The sequence below is a fragment of the Peromyscus californicus genome, unplaced genomic scaffold, assembly GCF_007827085.1.
Source record: "Peromyscus californicus insignis strain IS unplaced genomic scaffold, ASM782708v3 Scaffold_10__1_contigs__length_136768540, whole genome shotgun sequence".
NCBI lineage: Eukaryota > Metazoa > Chordata > Mammalia > Rodentia > Cricetidae > Peromyscus > Peromyscus californicus.
In genome coordinates, this window is record NW_026294391.1 from 61,813,111 (window position 1) to 61,831,819 (window position 18,709).

At 41.7% G+C, this 18,709-nt stretch overlaps 1 protein-coding gene and 1 pseudogene across 7 annotated transcripts in view; one reads left to right on the top strand and one right to left on the bottom strand.

Annotated features, from left to right (window-relative positions):
- Atrx (ATRX chromatin remodeler) overlaps positions 1-18,709 on the bottom strand; it is a 188,969-nt gene that overhangs the window by 153,434 nt on the left and 16,826 nt on the right. The window lies entirely within an intron of this gene.
- Positions 9,516-9,616, top strand: LOC128117967 (uncharacterized; annotated as a pseudogene).

An 18,709-nucleotide genomic window follows, 5' to 3' on the forward strand; every position in this document is an offset into this window, starting at 1 on the left:
AAAAGCATCTGTTAAGAATAAATGCTGGCCAGGCAGTGGTGGTGACGCCTTTAATCCCAGCACTTGGGAGGCAGAGGCAGGAGGACCTCTGTGAGTTCAAGGCCAACCTGGTCTACAAAGCAGATGCCACCACAACCAAGGCTACGCAAAGAAACCCTGGAGGGGGAGAGTAAAGTTTGGAGAATGTTCTTCACAAACAGGCCAAATTTCAATAAATTTTGATGTATATTTTATACATACTGACCAGATTTAAAAACCAAATCGGAGCCGGGCGGTGATGGCGCATGCCTTTAATCCCAGCACTCGGGAGGCAGAGCCAGGCGGATCTCTGTGAGTTCGAGGCCAGCCTGGTCTCCAAAGCGAGTTCCAGGAAAGGCGCAAAGCTACACAGAGAAACCCTGTCTCGAAAAACCGAAAAAAAAAAAAAAAAAACCAAATCGGGGCTGGAGAGATGGCTCAGTGGTTAAGAGCACTAATTGTTCTTCCAAAGGTCATGAGTTCAATTGCCAGCACCCACAGGGTGGTTCACAACCATCTATAATGGTATCTAATGCCCCTTTCAGGTATGCAGGTGTACATGCAGAGCACTCATACATAAAAAAATACATAAATAAATTTTTTTAAAAAAGAACCTTTCCAAGACAAAGTAGGACAGCCCTTCAGAATATCCTGCTTCACAGAAAAGTCTGTCAGATATGCTAGGCCTGTAGGCCTAAGATGGATGCCCCAACGTTGCAGAGAAACCTCAGGTGACTGTCCAGGCAGCCAGGTGTTTCTGTCATTTCTTACACTTTTTGGAAGTCACTTGTTTGCACTTCCTGCTTACTCAGTTAATATTATTTCCTTCTCAGGTTTCTGAGGGAGTTGAAGATTGGGCAGTTATTATAGTTTTCCTTGTTAACAAATTCAAGAAAGAAACTCACTAAAGAAGTGTAAAGAGTATAAGTTTGAAAGACATCAAAAGATAGTTTTCAGTTGGTAAACAATTAGGATTGGGCTGGAGAGATTGCTCATTGGTTAAGAGCACTGGTTGTTCTTCTAGAGGACCCAGGTTCAATTCCCAGCACCCACATGGCAGCTCCCAACTGTCTGTAACTCTTGTTCCAGGGGATCCAACACTCTCATGCAGACATGAAAGGAGACAAAACACCAATGCATATAAAATAAAATTAAATAAAATCTTAAAAAAAAACAAGTTAGAATAGAACGTGAATTAGCTACAACATTTTGGACTCAACAAAATAGGATAAATAATGGAGTATTTTCTCTGAATCTATCAAATGATTATGGACTGAACACTGTTAATGTAATTCTTGACTGTATATATTGTATTATATATACTTACTGTATATAGTTTCTTATATTAGTTATAACCTTTTATTATTTTAGACAAAAAAGGGGGAAATGTGGTGATATATTGTGTACCCGAATAAAATTTGCCTGAAGATCAGAAACCAAACAAGCCACTAGATTAAACATAGATGCCAGGCAGTGATGGCACACACCTTTAATCCCAGCACTTGAGATCTCATGCCTTTGCTTGAGACACACACACACTTTTAATCCCAGCACTAAGTAGAAAGTGATGGCTGGGTGGAGAAAGGTATATAAGGTGTGAGGAGACAGGAACTGAAGTCTTTTCAGGCTGAGGAGTCCTGGAGGTAAGATGTGGCAGTGGCTTGTTCCTTTGTCTCTCTGATCTTTCAGCATCTACCCCAGTATCTGGCTCCAGGTTTTTGGATTAAAAGACCTATTAGGTTACAGAATCCTATTACAGGAAAGTAAGACTTAGAGAAACCCTTATTTGAAACATGCAATAAGAGAATTATAGTTTCCACTTATAACTACTAATATATAGATATAATCAGGACGTGCAACTCCAATCAGATCCAATCCTATAGTGCACCCTTTAGGGAAACTCAAGAGTTACTAATAAAAGCTAATGAGTAATAGGGCTGGGGGTGTAGCTCAATGTTAAGAGTGCTTGCGTAACACGTGCAAAGCCCTGGGCTCAATCCACTAACCTCACAAAAAAAAAATTTCCTTAAAGAGTGAAAAGGCAGTTGTTCTAATAGATAATAATCCAAACTAAATACTTAAAAGGACTAAAGATACAGTAAGACAAGCACACAGATAGTTAATACAGCACACAGTTTCCAAAGTGTCTGGGTTTTGTTTAGGGTATTTTTTGTTTTATTCTGTGGTGATGGTGGTGGTGGTGGTATTGTCATCACTGTTTGACACACAGTGTCGTGTACCCAGGCTGGTCTCAAACTCAACTATGTAGGTGAAGACAACTCAGATTAGAACTAGCTATATCACTGGGCACTGCCATGCCTACTGTTTCCAAATTGTTTAAATCTTTGGTTTTTATTGTCTTTACTAGTGTCTTCTTTAAATTCTCAGATTTTTTTAAATGTATTTCTACTATATACACACATACACACACACATACATACATATACATATATACATACAAGTATTTTGTCTGAAGTGTGCATGCCTGATACCCAGAGAAGCTAGAAGGTGCTGGATACCCTGGAACTGGAGTTTTAGATGGTTGTAAAGCCACAATGTGGATGCTGGGAACCAAACTTGGGTCCTCTACAAGAACAGCAAGTGCTCTTAACTTCTGAGCCAGCTCTCCAGACTATTTGATTTTTTTTTTTTTTTTTTTTTTTTTTTTTTTTTTTTGGTTTTTCAAGACAGGATTTCTCTGTGTAACTTTGCGCCTTTCCTGGAACTCGCTTTGGAGACCAGGCTGGCCTTGAACTCACAGAGATCCGCCTGCCTCTGCCTCCCAAGTGCTGGGATTAAAGGCGTGCGCCACCACCGCCCGGCGACTATTTGATTTTAATATTTTTTTTTTTTTGGTTTTTCGAGACAGGGTTTCTCTGTGTAGCTTTGCGCCTCTCCTGGAACTCACTTGGTAGCCCAGGCTGGCCTCGAACTCACAGAGATCCACCTGGCTCTGCCTCCCGAGTGCTGGGATTAAAGGCGTGCGCCACCACCGCCCGGCTTGATTTTAATATTTATAAACACATAACTTCACACTAAGTCTCTAGCTTTATTTTTCATGCCAAGGCTACTGTGCCTACTACACTATGCAATAAATACAGCAATAACAAGACAGGGTTCTAACAATAAAAGAAAAAAAATCATCTAATTCCTGCACTAGGGATGAAACTCGGTTTCCAAAGAGCACATGTGTGAAGCCCCAAGCTCAATCCTCAGCACCACAGAAAAAATGAATTAGAATCTATAGGTGTTTTGCCTGCAAGTCTGTCTATACCAGGTGTGTGCCTAGTACTGGAAGAGACCATAAAGGGACATTTGGATCCCCTGGAATTGAGCTATGTGTTGCCATGTAGACTCTAGCTGACTTTATTTTGAGCTGGAGCTTGACCTTATTTATATCCTTTATCACTGAGAACATTCCAACCATGAGTTAATAATAAAAAAAGATTATTATCTTTTGCCCTATTATTATCTACTGCTCTATGCAAAATGTTGCTTTATTTTTTGGTGCTCTTATTTGTCTTGAAAAACTTGTAGAACACTTTTCAGTTCTTAGTCTTTTGTGAGGAGTAGGTTCTAATTCATTCTTCAAGGGAGAGTGAAGGAGAAAAACTGGACAGACTGGGAATCGTTAGCTTATCTTAGATCCATCAGATCAAAGGTCCAGGGCAAAGCACCGTGCATGGACACTCACACACACCACAAAAACCCTAGAGACAAGCAAATACAAAGAGCCATTGTTTACCTGAAACAGATACTTCAACAGTCTGACAAGCTGCTGGAAGCCAAGGATGGATTGAGTGAAGAGTTAACAGCTCTGTGGCAGGGCTGAAGAGATAGCTCAGCGGTTAAGAGTACTGGCTGTTCTTCTAGAGGACGTGGGTTCAATTCCCAGCACCTAGACGGTAGCTTGAAACTGTCTGTAACTTCACCTCCAGAGGATCCAACACCCTCACAGATATATATATATATATATATGCAAGCAAAACACTAATGCACATAAAATATATCATAGAAAAAATGTAAAATAAAATAACCACTGTGGCTTCTGTTTTAAAGAACACTCATACTTTGTTGAGTTTTACTTCCAGGAACCACCCTCAGGTTTTTAGGAAGATCTCATTGAAAAGATTTGAAAAATTATCTTGAGCATGGACAGGGGAAAGTAACCATATCAAAATATGTCCAGAGCATTATCTACACTCTTGGAGGAAAGGCACTAAAATAACCCTAGACCTTTCTTGCCTTTCTGTTCTACCTAAGTGGATATGAAACTTGGGAAACCAGAAACGGGCTGGAGAGACCCCTCGGGGCTTAAGAGCACTGGCTCTTCAAGAGAACGCTCATTTAGTTCCCAGCATCTACACGGCGGCTCACATCAGTCTGTAACTCCAGTTCCAGGGGATCCAATGCCCCTTTCTGGCCTCTTCAAGCTCTAGGCACACACAGTACAAAGACATACATACACACAGGCAAAACACCTATACAGATCATTTTTTTAAATAATAAATAAAATAAACCAGAAACTTGGGACAGCACTAAAAAGCAGAGATTTCAGCTACCACTATAGTCCCAGCACTTCCAGGGCCAAGAAAAAGAGATTATCAGGAATTCATGACCAGCCTGGGCTACAGAATAAGACTCTATTTCAAAAGAAACATCAGATTTAATTGTGAAGGACTCCCTAACTCCCTACATTACATCAAGGAGACTATATATATATATATATATATATATATATATATATATATATATATATATATATATATAGAGAGAGAGAGAGAGAGAGAGAGAGAGAGAGAGAGAGAGAGTGTGTGTGTGTGTGTGTGTGTGTGTGTGTGTGTGTGTGTGTGTGTGTCCATGCACGGTGCTTTGCCCTGGACCTTTGATCTGATGGATCTAAGATAAGCTAACGATTCCCAGTCTGTCCAGTTTTTCTCCTTTACTCTCCCTTGAAGAATGAATTAGAACCTACTCCTCACAAAAGACTAAGAACTGAAAAGTGTTCTACAAGTTTTTCAAGACAAATAAGAGCACCAAAAAATAAAGCAACATTTTGCATAGAGCAGTATAATAATGGCGAATTAAAACTAAGATAGCTCCAAGACAAGACACTGTTTAGAGAGGAATTCATAGGAAAACCGACAAGAGGAGGGAAAATATTTTTTTAAAGACAGTAGAAGAAACTTTAAGTCTGGGAATGCGTACTTGCTTAGCATATACAAGGTCCTGGGTTTGGTTCTGAGCAGGAGGAGAGGGAGAAGGAAAAATTAGATTTAAGTCTGGTACCTGCCATCTACGTCAAACTAAGCCTTAATCCTAGCCAGTTTAACATAAACTCTCATACTAGAGATGTAGCACCTGTGTGGCAGAGGAGGCTGACTGATCACCGTTGGTGCCCAAAACACCAAAACCTCATACTAAAATCTTGAGGGTTACCTCAGTTTCTGTTTCTAGATACAGCATGCCTAACTTCCAACAACAAAAACAAGGCATGCTACAGGGTAAAGACAAACAAAACCACAGTCTAAAGAGACAAAGTAAGCATCAGGACCAACTCAGATATGATGGAGAATTTGAAATTATCAGGTTGAAGATATAAAATAACTATGATTAACACAAATATTGTATTGAAAAAAAAGTTAGCAAAACACAAGACGAGAAAGGTAATATAAGCAGTATGAACAAGAATTTCTAGCCAGGCAGTGGTGGCACACGCCTTTAATCCCAGCACTCAGAAGGCAGAGGCAAGGGATCTCTGAATTTCAGGCCAGCCTGGTCTACAGAGGGAGTTCCAGAAGAGCCAGGCCTACACAGAGAAACCTTGTACCAAAAAACTAAAAAACAAAAATTCCGGACAGAAGCAGTGTGTTGTAAAGACTGATTGACTGATTAGAACTACAGTGATTCAGAGGCTGGAATGTTGCAGGTCCAGAGTCTCATTACAATTTATCTTGGGCTGTGGGGACTGAAGAGATGGCTCAGCGGTTAAGAGCACTGGCTGCTTTTCCAGAGGACCCGGGTTCAATTCCCAACAACCACATGGCAGTTCACAACTGTCGGTAACTCCAATGTCAGGGGATCTGGTGCTCTTACAAAGACATACATGCAAGCAAAATGCTAATGCACATAAAAATAAATAAATCCTTTTAAAAAAAGAAAAAGAAAAAAAAAGAAAATCTGTCTTGGGCTATATTTATACCCCCTAAAGAGCTGTTCCTCTCTGTATGGGACCTAACATCTTATAACTGAGAAAAAAAGTAACTTTTAGAATGTATTAACAAGACCCTATTCCCCACCAAAGAAAAATGCTAGTTATAAATATATCCTGTAACTCTAAAGCAAGCAATAACAAAAAAAAGTTGCAAAGAGCCAGTGAGATAGTTCTTGTAAAGGTGCTTACCACCAATCTCCAGGACTCATGTGATATAGGGAGAGAGCCAACCCCATCCCCATAGCCTGTATACACATGCAATGAAGCATGTGAGCATACATATTCATGCACAAATAAATAAATATAATTTAAGTTATTTTAAAAAAGTTATTTGGGGCCAGGCATAGTGGCATGCACACCTTTAATTCCAGCAATTGGGAGGCAGAGGCAGTTGGATCTCTGTGAGTTCGAGGCCAGCCTGGTCTACAAGACGAGTTCCAGGACAGCCAGGACTGTTACCCAGAGAAACCCTGTCTTGAAAAACCAAGAGAGAAAGAGGCAGAGGAGGGGGGGGGAATCTTTGAAGTTAAAAGAACCAGAGGGGGGAAAAAACATTAAGATGGCAGTGAAACTGTCCACCTACCCCAAGAATGCCTGGTAAAGGAGATAGTACTAGTCCTATTGTTCATCAACCAGGGCCTCACTGTGATTCTGCCCTACCTCAGCCCCTACCTACTTAAGTAAGCCATCATAAATTAACCAAGCCACACCTGATTAACATACCTGATGTGCCCAGCCACCTCTTGAAACCCTAAGGCTCCAGATTAGTGTAGCTGGAATAAACCAATCAATATAAGGATGAATCCCACAAACACGCCAGGAAAAAATTATCAAGGAAAAATAGAACAGAGGCTACCAAGGCTCAGGAAGGATGGGTTCAGAAATTATTACTTAATAGGCACTGTTTCAAATAATGTTTCAATTTTCAAAAAACTTTCAAAATGTTTCATTTTTGGTTTTTTGGTGGGTTTGTTTGTTTATTTTTTTGAGACAGGGTTTCTCTATGTAGCCCTGTCCTGGAACTCACTCGGTAGCCCAGGCTGGTCTGGAACTCAGACACCAGTCTGCCTCTGCCTCCTGAGTGCGCTTCCAAGTGTGATCAAAGGTGTGCTTCACCACTGCCCAGCTACTGCTTCCATTTTCAAAAAAAACTTCCTGCAAATTCATGGGAACAGTCATATAACTTTGGAGCATATTTAATGCCACAAATTACACACTTTAAAAAGGTGTTTGAAATAAGTCAGACATGGCAGTGCATTTCATTAACCCCAGCAATTGGAAGACAGAGACAAGTAATTTCTGGAAGTTTGAGGCTTAGCCTAGCCTATATATAGTGAGTCTGAGGCAACCAATGCAGCCTAGGGAGACTCTATCTCAAAAGAGAAAATGATTAAAATAAAACCAGGCATGGTGGCATATACCCGTAATCCCAATTTGAGAGACAGAGGCAGGACCAGAAGCTTAAGGTAATCCATGGCTACATACCAACCAACCTCCAGGCCAAGCTACAAGAGACCCCCATCTCAAAAAAAAAAAAAAAAAAGAAAAGAAAAAGGAAAAAACAACAAAAATAAAGGTTAAGATGGCTGGCCAACTCTAGTGGCTCACACCTGCAATCTCAGCACTTGGGAGAGTAATGAGGATTGCTGCAAATTCAAGGCCAACCTGGTCTACATAGCCACTTCCAAGGGAGCCAAGACTAGTCAATGAGAATGTCTCAAAAAATGTTAATGGTTAAAATGGTAAAATTTCTTTGTGTATTATATAATAATAAAGTCAGTAGAAAAACATAAGAACTATAACAAATATCTGAGTGAAAAACTGATTCTCAAATTTACTGAAGAGTATGAATATGCACTTGCCCCTATAATTAAAAGAATCATGGAAACACAAGAAATAAAAACACTGCTTTGCGGTACCAGTTCCAACGAGAACAATTTTTGCCCCAGAATACCTGTGAAAATGTCTGGAGACTGCTTGAATTTTTGTCTTGAGTTTAAAGAGTGACTTTATTGGTTTATGTATTTATTATTCATTCCTGTGCGTGTGTGTGTGTGTGTGTGTGTGTGTGTGTGTGTGTGTGTGTGCGCGTGTGTGTGTTTGTGTGTGGAGGTGAGAGGACGACTTGTGGAATTAGTTCTCTTCTACCTTTACATGTGCGTGTGCGTGGGCGTGTGTGTGTGTGTGTGTGTGTGTGTGTGTGTGCGTGTGCGTGTGTGTGAGTGTGTGTGCGTGTGTGTGCGTGTGTGTGTGTGGAGGTGAGAGGACGACTTGTGGAATTAGTTCTCTTCTACCTTTACATGGGCTCTAGGGACTGAGCTCGGGGCACCGGGCTTCCACGGCAAGTGCCTTTACTCACTAAGCCATCTTGTCAGCATAGTTTCTAGGTTTAATACACATATTTTGGCACTTTCCCCTTTTTTTCACATTTTATTTATTGTGTGTATCCATGCATGTGGAGGTCAGAAGGCAATTTGTTGGGGTTGGTTCTCTCTTTCCACCATGTGGGTCCTGAGGATTGAACTCAAGTCCCTGAGCTTGGCAGCAGGCCCCTTAACCCACTGAGACATTTCTCAGCTCCCCTCCCCAGATTCTTTCTTTTTTTTAATCCATGCGTTTGGGTAGAGATTTCAAGAAAAGGTCATACTTGGTTCCTCGGGCTAAACAAGAACTCATGATCCTCTTCCCAGTTTCATGAATGCTGAGATTAGACATGGGTCACCATGCCCAGCACCTACGTTGTTTCCAGTGCGTGTATGATGAACAAAAACACATTAAAAAGCTCAGAGTTGAGGACATGCAAACTTTTTCCTATAAGCATCCATCACAATTCATCATTTTTACAACAAGAGAGAAAAGTGAAGGGTCAAATGGCAAAAATAAGAAAAGCAAATTGCAATGCAAGGATTAATTTTCTATAAACTGTCTTGAAATGGGTAACAAAAAATGGTATACTGGTGATTTACACAGACTTGGCCATATATTGATGTTTTATTGTTTTCTATCATGTTTTATTTTTAATTTTTCTTATTTGCAAGCAAAACATCTATACTGATTTTTTTCAAATAAATAAATTATATATGCATACACATACATACAACTTCCTCAAGGCCAGCAAGATAGCTCAATAACTAAAAGTACTTGCCACCAAGCCTGACTGTCCCCAGGAATCATACTGAAAGGAGAAAACAGACTCCTGCAAGTTTTCATCTGATCTCCACGTGCACATCAGGAAATCATACACAAACACACAAATAAATGTAAAAAACTTTTTCTTCAGTGCTGGCTTTGGCAGTCGATATGCTGAAATTGGAACGATGCACGGAAGATTACCATGACCTACACAAAGATGACCCATAAATTCATGAAGTGGTCTACACTTTTTAAAAAGAAAACGAGCCTTGGGAGGCAGAGGCAGGTGGACCTCTGTGAGTTCGAGGCCAGCCTGGTCTACAGAGTGAGAGTTCCAGGACAGGCTCCAAAACTACACAGAGAAACCCTGTCTCGAAAAACCAAAAAAAAAAAAGAAGAAGGAAGGAAGGAAGGAAGGAAGGGAGGGAGGGAGGGAGGGAGGGAGGGAGGGAGGGAGGAAGGAAGGAAGGAAGGAAGGAAGGAAGGAAGGGAGGAAGAAAAGAACAAGAGCAATAGGTGAGATGGTAGGTAAAGGTGCTTGATGCCAAGCCTAACAAGCCCGAGTTTGCTCCTGGGACCCAAGTGGTGGAAGGAAAGAATGGACTTTCACGAGTTGTCCTCTGACCTCAACACACTCACTGTGGCACACACAGACAAAAAAAATAAATAAATACATGTTGAAAAAATTGTTTTTTAAAAAAAAAATAGAAAGTCCCAGCACTTGAGAGGCAGAAATAGGAGAGCTGAAAGTTCAAGACGAGCAGGTTTACCTGGTGAGCTCCAGACCAGCTAAGGTTAAATAGTGAGATCCTGTCTTAAAAAACAAAACAAAACAAAACAAAAATAGCCGGGCAGTGGTGGCGCACACCTTTAATTCCAGCACTCGGGAGGCAGAGCCAGGCGGATCTCTGTGAGTTCCAGGCCAGCCTGGTCTACACAGCGAGATCCAGAACAGGCACACAGAGAAACCCTGCCCTGAAAAAAAAAACACAGGGATGAGGATGAATGCTTACCTACCTAGCACATGCACCAGGCCCTAGGTTCCACCCCCAGTACTGCATAGTCAGAAGTGGTGATACATAACTCTAACGTCAACACAAGGAACATGGAGGAGGGTCCTGAGACCCTCACCTGAGTATCCAGCCACACAACACCACCTGTTAAATGCAATTCTGCTCTAATTGCACATAGCCTCTTGGAGGGACTGGAATACATATGCCTGGGAAGGCTAGGAGTGAGCTCCCATCATTTCTGTGGCAATGGGAAAGCTATCATCTCTGTGGGGGTACACCCACGTTCCCAGTAAGTAACCCTTCAACCTATGCTCTTGAAGTAAGCCCAATAAATGTTCCCAGTGTAACTTTTCCTGGGGGTGCACCCACACTCCTGTAAGTAACCCCTCAACTTATGCTCTTGAAGTAAGCCCAATAAATGTACTGCTGCCCAAGTGAACTCTGGTGGAACGTGGGTTGGTTTGTCTTGGGACCTGAGGAGGGGGAGCAGACTTGTTTGCATCTCCTCCAGGGAAGGAATTTTAGCAGCACTGGGGGTCAGGCTTGCTCAGCAAGCACTTTACCAGTGGGGCCCCAAACCCAGTGAGTTGAAATCTCTACTCCTTGTTCAGGTCCTGCTTCAGGGTTAGACTTCTATTAAGACCTTATCTTCTTAAGTCTAATGCTCACCATACATATACTTTTTTTTTTTCAACACTTGGGGGCTGAACTGAGTTGGCAAACATTCTATCATTGAGCCACAGCCCTAATCCTTTTTCAACTTACTCTGAGATAGGGTCTAGCTAAATTTCCCAGGCTAGCCTCAAATTTGAGATCCTCACACCACAGTAACCCAAGTCACTGTGGTTACAGGTATTTAACACCATGCATAGAATCCCCACAGTTTACAACATTTCACTGTTTCATTACGATTTATGATTCCAGGTCCCATGGCTTTCCACTGCCAGGGAAACAGCAGTTCAAGGACAGCCAGCCCAATACTCTTGCAAAGGGCTCCAGAAGGCCGTAAGAATAACCTGCTCCTAATACCAGCCCACCTATTGCTAGGGTGAGCATGTACTGAGCACTGAGCACTGAGCACCGGCATGCAGTATGCTGTTTTCTGTGCGTTACCTCAGCCTTACATTGTGCCCATTTAACAATTGCTAGTGAAAACCCAAGGGCAATCAAGATGCCTCAGCAGTAAAGATACCTACAGTCAAGTCAAGGCTGTGCTCTGACCTCCACATGTGCATCATGACATGTGAACACAAATGTGAATGCTAAATTTTAAAAAAATGCAAAAGGAGAAAGTGAATTGCAGGCAGACCAGGTAATCTGGGCAAACTAGTTCTGTGTACCTTTTTTAATATTTTATTTTCAGTGCTGGGATTAAACACACCATTGCCCTCACAGGCTAGGCAAATGTTCCACTTCCAAAGTACCTTAGTATTTTTTTTAATTTTTTTGTTCCATTTTGAATTCTCTGGTTTGCCTTTAAAAAAAAAAAACAGAAAACAAAACAAAACCTCAACAATAGTACTACTATTAGGAAGTATCTCATTGAGTTTGTTTTCCTTCAGTGAGTGGCTATGTTTGGCCTTAAACAAAGGACTTCAATGCCAGCACTGTGCCCCCTTGCCCAGGCTGTATCCCTGGAAAGAGGGAGGGCATCACACTGGTCTCCAGTTTTTGGCTCTCCAGATGGTGAGTATGTGAACAGTCTGGAGGGGAGTCATGCCTGAATTGCATGTGGGTGCCCTGTCATCTAATCTCTTACATATACCTAAAAATGAGGCCCCTTTTTCATGCATTGTAGGCTACTTTTTTTGTTTGCTTGTTTTTTTGAGACAGGGTTTCTCTATGTTCCCCTGGCTGTCCTGGAACTCTCTCTGTAGACCAGGCTGGGCCTTGAACTCACAGAGTTCCGCCTGCCTCTGCCTCCTGAGTGCTGGGATTAAAGATGTGTGCCACCAACAACCACCCAGTGCATTGTAGGTCACTTTTAGACACAGATGCTCATAGTGAGATTTTTTTTCTACTAAAACTTAACTATTTCACCTTTGCACCCTACAACTTGCTGACCCTCTACGTAATCCTAAGTCTCTTTATCCTGCTTTCATTGAAACTTTTTTTTAGATTTACTTATATGTATCAGTGTTTTACCTGCATATATTTCTATACGTGATGTGTGTCCCTGGTACCCTAGGCGGTCAGAAGAAGACATCAGATCCCCTGAAACTGTAGTTAAAAGATGGTTGTAACCATGTGGCTGCTGGTAATTAAACTGAGATAACTACTAAGCTATCTTTCCAGCCCCTTTAATTGAAAATTTCAAGCAGGCTATTCCAAGAAGCAATAAATATGCCTTTTGCAGTTTTACACATTTGTATTACATGGTATATAGTCTTAGGAGTGGAATTATTTGGAGGAGCTAATATTGTGAAAGGAGAGCTGCTACTACTACTGGCTAAATGAAGTTGTGCCTCAAAGGGGCACTCTCATTCCCTGGCAACCTTAAAGCCCTTATGTTTTTGCTTTTCCATTCTCCACATGACTATTCCATACAATTTTCTCTCCAACCTCTTACAATTCCAGTTCCCTGATCACTCACTCTTAACTGGCTTTGCCTAAGTGATCCTTATTAAAAGCTACTCCCCCTTCTATGTGGGCTCTTGGTTACATCCTTCTTTCACCTCCAAAGGGGCTTTTTTCTGAGACAGGGTTTCTCTGTGTAGCCCTAGCTGCCCTGGAACTCACTTTGTAGACCAGACTGGCCTCGAACTCAGAGATCTGCCTGCCTCTGTTTTCCAAGTGGTGGGATTAAAGGCGTGCACCACCATGCCCAGCCAAAGGGGCCTTCTGGAGCAAGGCACGCTAATCACACTTATAATTTTAGTACTTGGGAGGCGAAGGCAAGAGAATGATTTCAAAGCCAATCATGGCTACAGAGCAAGGTCGAGGCCAGCCTGGGCTACATAAGTCCCTGTCCCAATAACAATAACAAAAAACAAAACAAAACAAAACAAAAAAGCGGGAGCTTGTTTTCTGGGCTAGTGATAGAAGGCTCAGGCTTCCATCCCTAACACTGCAAGGAAAAAACCAGCCAAACAGGCTTTCTGCACTTAGAATTAAATACAAACTCCTCATGCTGATACCGGTAAATCTGAGAAAATTAAGGGGTTTCCTTCACCCCACATTACCCAAGTCCCTATATTCCCTATTTCTCTGTGCTTCCCTTCATAGCTACTCTTGTGAGTAGCCAGACTTGGGTGTGAGTGTATGTATTTTAAAACAAGGTCTGGATATGTTAACCCCAGCCTCCCTTAATCTCAGATCCTCTTGCCTCGGCCTTCAGAGCAGATGGAATTACAGATGTGCATCTGGCAAAACTTATTAAATCTACAAATACTGTGTCTGTTTTCCTCACTCCCCAGTCCCCTTCAAACTGTTCCAATCCTAGTTCCCACAGCTATAACCCTGCTTCAAAGAAACAATATAAGGGCCAGTGAGAGGTCTCAGCAGATAAAGGCATTTGCCACCAAGCCTAAAGACCTGAGTTCAATCTTCATGTCCCACATGATAGAAGACTACTCAAATTGTCCTCTGTTCACCATTCACCATAGACACATGTGCCTACATACACATAAACACAAAATAAAAAAATAAATGTGTGGTGGTTTCAAAGAAAATAGCCCTCAAAGGGAGCGGTACTATTAGGAGGTGTGGCTTCCTTGGAGTAGATATGGCTTTGTTGAAGGAAATGTGTCACTGTGGAGGCAGACTTTGAGGTCTCATACAGCCCAGTGTCTCAGACCACTTCCTGTTGCCTGTAAGTCACGATGGAAGAACTCTCAGCAACTTCTCTATAACCATATCTGCCTGCACGCTGCCTTGCTTCCTGCCATGAAGATAACAGACTAAACCTCTAACTGTAACAAAGCTACCACAATTCAATGTTTTTCTTTATGAGTTGCCATGGTCATGGTGTCTCTTCACAGCAATAGAAACTCCAAGACAAAAATGTAACAGAATTTTAAGAATTAAATACATAGGAATAAATCTAATCAGAGGTTCAAACTTTGTATCAGTGCTGACAGAAATTAAGGAAACCTGAATAAATGGAATGATATCCCACATTCAAATGGAAATATTTCATTAACAACAATACTCAGTCAGGGACGGTGTCACGCACCTTTAATCCTGGCACTTGTGAGGCAGAGGCAGGTGTATTTCTGTGAGTACCAGGCCAGCCTGGTCTACACAGCAATCTCCAGGCCAGCCAGGGCTACAGTGAGATCCTGTCACCACCACTTCCCAAAAAAAACCATGAACAAACAAAGCAATACTCCCAAAAGCAAATTACAGATTCAGGGTAATTGCTATCAAACCTATCTATTAGCCTTTACTACAGAAATGGAAATGTCAACACAAAATTCTCGTGGAAATTCAAGGTTTCTAAGGAGTGAAACCAATTGTGAAAAGTAGTAATAAAGCTGAGAAGCCAGGTGGGTTGACATATCTGCAATCCCAGCACTCAGAGGACAGGAGCAAGTGGATTGCTGCAAGTTCAAGGCTAGCCTGGTCTACACAGCTAATTCTAGGCTACATAGTAAGACAGCCTCAGGGAAACAAAAAGAATAAATTTGAGTCCAGGCATGACAGCACATGGTAGTGCACAAGCTGGAGGCATGGCCTCTAGCACTTAAGAGCCTGAGGCATAAGGTATAAGGAGACTAGATCAAAAATTCAAACCCAAGGCAGCCAGTGATGGCTCATGTCTTTATTCGAGGCACCGAGGAGGCAGAGACAGACTCTCTGTGAGTTCCAGGCCAGCCTGTTCTACAAACTGAGTTCCAGGACTTTAAATTCTTTAAAGGGCTAGAAAGATGTCTCAGTAATTAAGACAACTAGCTGCTCTTCCAGAGGGTCCAGTACATAGTGGCTTACAGCCATTTGTAACTCCAGTTCCAGAAAATCTGATACCCTCTTCTGGCCACCATGGGCACTGCATGGTTCTCACACATACATGCAAGCTAGTATTCATACACATAAAAATCGAAATACAAAAAAAAATTTAATAAAATATTGCAGCTGAGCGCTGGTGGTGCACGCCTTTAATCCCAGCACTTGGGAGGCAGAGGCAGGCAGATCTCTGTAAGTTCCATGCCAGCCTGGTCTACAAATCAAGTTCCAGGACAGCTAGAGCTGTGACACAGAGAACAACTCTGTCTGGAAAAACCCAAATCAAAAAACTTGCATGAACAAAATACTGACCATGAACTCTTGATCTTCTATGACCCAAGAGCCTGGGTTACAGGAATGTGCCACCAACCCAGGCTAAATCATTTTAAGTAGATATATTTTTATCTATAGAAGAATATTAAAATATCTTTTGATAACCCCAAAAACATTTTCCAGCTAGAGAGCTGAATTACAAACCAAAATATATAGTACAGGTTTCATATTAATGTTGACTATATACAATAATTTTATTATGACATTTCCTATATACTTATTTTTATCATATTCATCTCCACTACCCATCCTGTTCCCTTTCAGCTCCCACGGATACCCTTCATCTTCAAACTAGCCCCTTTCATACTTTCCAGTCTCCCCTCCTTTCTCCCTCTCTCCTCACTCCCAAGAAGTTTCATTAGAGTTACTTACAGGGTGCCAGGTGGAGGATTATTTATAGGAGCATGGGCACCTTGCCAATGGCTACACACCACTGAAGAAGTCTCTCTCCCTTCTCTCAGTGACAGTTAATTGGCTACAGACAAGAGGTGGTACCAATAAGCTCATCTCCCCTAGCAATCATTTTCATGGAGGCCTAAGCATTCTCCCCAGCCTCCCCACCCCCAAAAAATGTTGACAGGTCAAATCTTACACACAGGTCTTGTGTCAGTAATCATAACTGCTGTGGAATCAAGTATGCAACAGCAGAGCCAGAGAAAGTCTCAAGAGGTTAAGAGCACTTGCTACCTTTGCAGAGGACAGGAGCCATTCCCAGAAGCAATGTTGGGCATCTTATATCCCCTCCTGTAACTCCAACTCCAGGGAATCCAATGCCCTCTTCTGGTCTCCACAGGCACCCACAAAAGTGTACATACACACAGAGATGTTGTAGCCCACTAGGTTTCCTAGTGGCTGTACCCAGCAGGACTGCCTAAGAGGTTGATTGGTCCACGGGCCTGGGTACCAGGTGTTTGTAAGAAGCTCCACTTGACTGTAACTAGCAAGGGGGAGGAGGTCTTTTGCTCCACCCCTTGGCATTGTTATAAATTGACCTTTGGAATCAAGTTCTGGGCCGGTGGATAAGGATCCAGGCCCACCTGAGTCTATCCTGTGTTTCTCTCTGTTTCTCTCCCTCTCTATTTCTAACTAAGTCTCTTATCCCTCATTCCTCAAGAGTCCCTGGGGTAAAAAAAAAAAAATGGTGGGGGCTGGTCCTTTACAGATGGCGCCTGAACAGTGACAAAGAAAAGATAAAAAAAAACCATAACCCTAGACATTGGAGAAAGGATTGAAGGGGGCACTGTGAGTGTAGGCATGCCAATAAGGAATTGAAAAATTAAGGCATCGGTATTTTATTCTTGGGTGTATAGGTTAGGTGGTGAAATACCGCAAGGCTGCAGCATTAGATTTCTCTATATATAGGTTCTCTTTCTCTCTCTTTCTCTCTCTCTCTCTCTCTCTCTCTCTCTCTCTCTCTCTCTCTCTCTCTCTCTCTTCCCCCCCCATCTATAAAAAATAAGGAAGATAGAATGTAGCAATATAGTGCAGGAAGAAATTTAGAGTTAGGTAGGAAATAGAAATATAATGTAGGAGTATTAGGAAGAAAATTTAACAAAGATAAGCAACTAGATGGAAACTGGGACTACGAATGCAAACTTGGAAAAATCTATCTTCTTTGAGCTTTACAGGCAGAGAAACGCTCTTCTTTGAGCTTATGGGGTAGAAAAGAGATTCCTATGGAAGCTTTTGGCCTGGGGACAGCTAAAATGCTAGGTCCATGTAGCAGAAGAAAGAAATTTCCCCTGCAGCAGGTGCAGACAGAAGCAAAAATCCTCTGCTCCGTCAGCAGTGCAACATCTTACCCTCAGAGTTAGTTTCCTCCTGGCCACTGAAGTCAAAGTTTAGAGAACAGAATTACTGGGAAAACTTGCTGGTCTTTCTTTCTCTTGGGAAAAACTTAATCTCTCTCTAAACTAAAAAGCTTTTCAAAACTTTCTCAGTTTCGTTTCTGTAAGAAAAAATTAGTTTCACCTGGATGAGAAAGTCCCCCTGAGCAAGGGCCTGATGAGAAAATGCAGATGCAGAGAAGCCAGAGAAGCCAAGCTGAGACACTATCTGGGGAAGGAGCAGGCCGGGACAGGACAGGGAGCTATCCAGGGGAGAAGTTTTCTATCAGAGAAAGGACCTTTCGGAAACAAATGCTTTTGGTTTGCCTCACTGACCTGGAGTGAAACCGGAAGGATTTTGCCTCAGGCAATAAGTTGAAGCCTCAGCTTGCACAAAACCACTCAGGAACTGGGTCAGATAAAAGACCTAATTAGAGAAGTATACCCATTAAATGGTGGCACAGACATTCTAAAGCAAGTTTAGGAAAGAAAAATCTCCCATTGCAAAAAAAAACAAAAACAAAAAAACGAAATCCTGTAAAGGGAACTGGAAAGTTTGCTAGCATACAGAAAGGCTTTCTGGGAAATGTAGTATCAATGCAGGTTTGAAACTACCTTATATCGTCTAATAGCTGCGCCATTCTTTTTTGCTAAGAGCTTTATGGCAGTTTAATACGGGAATTTCACCCTCAGCCTAAGACTAGGCTTTACGGTAGCTATTCTGCTGTAACAGAAACGTTTGTCTGAATTATGACATAGAGAAGCTGTTATGAATTTGGGTAAAGGGACAGCCTCTAATTAGAAACCGTTTACCACAGAGAGAGCTTGGTGGGAAAGATGACTTTGTGGAGCAGCATTTGTTCTGAAAATGTTACATCTCCCTAGCAACAAATGTTACAACTCCATAACAACGGAACTCATTAAATCCCAGCATTCAAAGAGCCATTGACAAATCTTCCTTTAAACTCTCAAAAACTTTTAGAATAATATCAAAGCTGACTGTGAACTCTGAACTTCACTATAAACTCTGAACTTTAGAAATGATTTGCGTACCTCTGGTCTCGTTAATAGTTTAGCTAACAAAATCTTTTCTAGGTGTTAAAAAATATCTTATAGATGTTTGCTTTAGTGTTAAGTTAGTTCTGTGATATGTAAAGTGATAATAGTTAAGAAATCTCTCCTAGATATCTTTTCTAAATCTCTTCTAGGTATTAAGAAATCTTTAGGTG